This window comes from Pinus tabuliformis, chromosome X (genome assembly GCF_031772625.1).
Source record: "Pinus tabuliformis cultivar Carrire ecotype Pingquan chromosome X, CPIR1, whole genome shotgun sequence".
In the NCBI taxonomy this organism is placed as follows: Eukaryota; Viridiplantae; Streptophyta; class Pinopsida; order Pinales; family Pinaceae; genus Pinus; species Pinus tabuliformis.
In genome coordinates, this window is record NC_142308.1 from 578,077,154 (window position 1) to 578,080,165 (window position 3,012).

A 3,012-nucleotide genomic window follows, 5' to 3' on the forward strand; every position below is an offset into this window, starting at 1 on the left:
CGGCCCACGGGGGGAGATGTGTTGCCCAGCCTTCGAGTCCTGCTTCTTTCACCTTCCGACTTTGGGGGGTTTATATATTGCTCAAGGCTGCTTTATGCTTTGATCGAATAAGCGGAGATCCCATACGATGCTAAAGCGTAATTACATATCTAATGAATGACTGGAAGAAATGGAAGAAGTTCACAATTCGATCTCTCAAAATAGCATAATGACATATATAATATATGCATGATCTGCTAAAGCATAATTACCTATCTCATTCAGGCAGGGAGATCGTCATGAATTTGATCATGACCGTAATGACATATATAATATATGAATATGAAGGCTGCCGGCATTCGAAAGGCCCTCTCCCGGGGGTCGAGTGTTCGTTACCTCACCCTATTTTATTTAGGGGTCGCTCACTCATTCATATGGGTGAGGGGCATTTGATGCTCAAAATAGATCATACTCAAAAAAAGAGTTTGATCCTGGCTCAGAACGAACGCTAGCTATATGCTTAACACATGCAAGTCGAACGTGGCTTGCTTCCCCATCCATCCACGTGGGGGCAGAAGGGCAAGATGAATGGCCCCCTCCTAGCGCGTGCTCACTCACTCAAATGATATGTGAGTGGTGTGCTGGGCATGGGGCATAGCAAGCAAAGTGGCGAACGGGTCCGTAACGCGTGGGAATCTGCCGAATAGTTCACTCCAAATCCTGAATAATTCATAAAGAAAGCTAATTCGCGCTGTTCGATGAGCCCACGTAGTATCAGATAGTTGGTTAGGTAAAGGCTGACCAAGCCAATGATGCTTAGCTGGTCTTTTCGGATGATCAGCCACACTAGGACTGAGACACGGCCCAGACTCCCTCGGGGGGCAGCAATGGGGAATATTGGACAATGGGCTCATGCCCGATCCAGCAATATCGCGTGGGTGAAGAAGGGAATTGTCGCTTGTCAAGCTCTTTCGTCGAGTTTCGATCATGACAGGACTCGAGGAAGAAGCCCCGGCTAACTCCGTGCCAGCAGCCGCGGTAATACGGGGGGGGAAGTGTTATTCGGAATGACTGGGCGTAAAGGGCACGTAGGTGGTGAAAAGGGTGGAAAGTGAAAGTCGCCAAAACACTGGCGGGGTGCTTTCTTGACCATTTCACTTGAGTGAGATAGGGGAGAGTGGAATTTCGTGTGGAGGGATCAAATCCTAAGATATACGAAGGAACGCCAACTGCGAAGGCAGCTCTCTGGGTCCCCACTGACACTAGGGTGCGAAAGCATGGGGAGCAAATAGGATCAGATACCCTGGTAGTCCATGCCGTAAGTGATGAGTGTTCGTCCTTGGTCTGCTTGCCTACTAGGTATGATTAGGATCAGGGGCCCAGCTAACGCATGAAACACTCCGCCTGGGGAGTACGGTCGCAAGACTGAAACTCAAAGGAATTGACAGGGGCCTGCACAAGCGGTGGAGCATGTGGTTTAATTCGATACAACGCGCAGAACCTTACCAGCCCTTGACATATGAACAAGTGTGCCTGTCCTTAACGGGATGGTGCGAAAATTCATACAAGTGTTGCATGGATGTCGTCAGCTCGTGTTGTGAGATGTTTGGTTAAGTCCTATAACGAGCGAAACCCTCGTTTTGTGTTGCTGAGACATGCGCTAACGGATCAATGTCATCGCCCCTTCTCAAGGGCGAGGGTGAGTAAGCGAACTCTCAGAGGCAAGTGCCTCTTTTTTATTGATGACACTCCTATGAAGGTAGGTGCGTGCTGCACTCACAAGAGACTGCTAGTGATATGCTGGAGGAAGGTGGGGATGACGTCAAGTCTGCATGGCCCTTATGGGCTGGGCCACACACGTGCTACAATGGCAATGACAATGGGAAGCAAGGCCGTAAGGCGGAGCGAATCTAGAAAGATTGCCTCAGTTCGGATTGTTCTCTGCAACTCGAGAACATGAAGTTGGAATCGCTAGTAATCGTGGATTAGCATGCCGCGGTGAATATGTACTCGGGCCCTGTACACACCGCCTGTCACACCCTGGGAGTTGATTTCGCCTGAAGCATCAGACCAATGATCACCCTATCTATATATGTTCCACTAGTGTGGCCCACTATGGTTGGGGTGGTCTTATTGGCGCATACCACGGTGGGGTCTTCGACTAGGGTGAAGTCGTAACAAGGTAGTCGTAGGGGAACCTGCGGCTGGATCAAATCCCTCACCATATAAATAGTGAGTGACGTCGTCCCTCTCCCGGGGGTCGAGAGTTCGGCAGGCTCACCCTCACCATATGAATAGTGAGTGACTCCGTTGATGGCGGCCCCCCTCTCAAATAAGTAACTAAAGGCAGTCGAGTGTGTTAACGCACCCTCACCATATGAATAGTGAGTGACTCCATCCCTCACCCATATGATGAGTGAGCGTTAAAACGATGGCGGCCTGGACAGTCGAGTGTGCTTACGCACCCTCACCATATGAATAGTGAGTGACTCTGTCCCTTGTTCTCGGAAGAACAAGCGGCTTCGCTCCTTTGGTGATTCATCCTTTATATACTTAGATTGTGCTCCCTACGGGGGTTACACTCCTTGCATCCTTCCTTTCCATGACCACATTCTGTTGGTTGCACCACTATTGGTACCATTCCCCACTGCGGCCGTAGCTTACCTCAGTGCCTTTATAGCCTCCCGGAAGAATACTTTCTGCTTCACTGCATCAAACTTATGTGTTGTTGTGGTAGCCTTATTTATCTTCAGGTGTTCTTGGCTATCATCGTAGTTCCCTGTGCATGATCCTCCTTTAGTCACCACCTGCACCCTTGGGTCCTCATAGTATGGAATATACCTTGGCTCAGAATGCACCAGGTTTTCATTATGTTGAAGCGTCCTTGCTTCCCACTTTGCTAGCAAGTCCAGACAATCCTCGGTTGCATGAGCGGTGTCCCTACAATGACTGCATCGAGGCCACCTTGGATAGTGGCAATCCTTGGAGATGTGGAATATTTCATCATAATTGTAACATCTCATCGAGCCAGTC

The 3,012-nt window shown here is 49.4% G+C and overlaps 1 pseudogene; it reads left to right on the forward strand.

The window, feature by feature from the left end:
- Positions 1 to 457: 457 nt before the first annotated feature.
- Positions 458 to 2,194, forward strand: LOC149141329 (18S ribosomal RNA; annotated as a pseudogene).
- Positions 2,195 to 3,012: the final 818 nt, after the last annotated feature.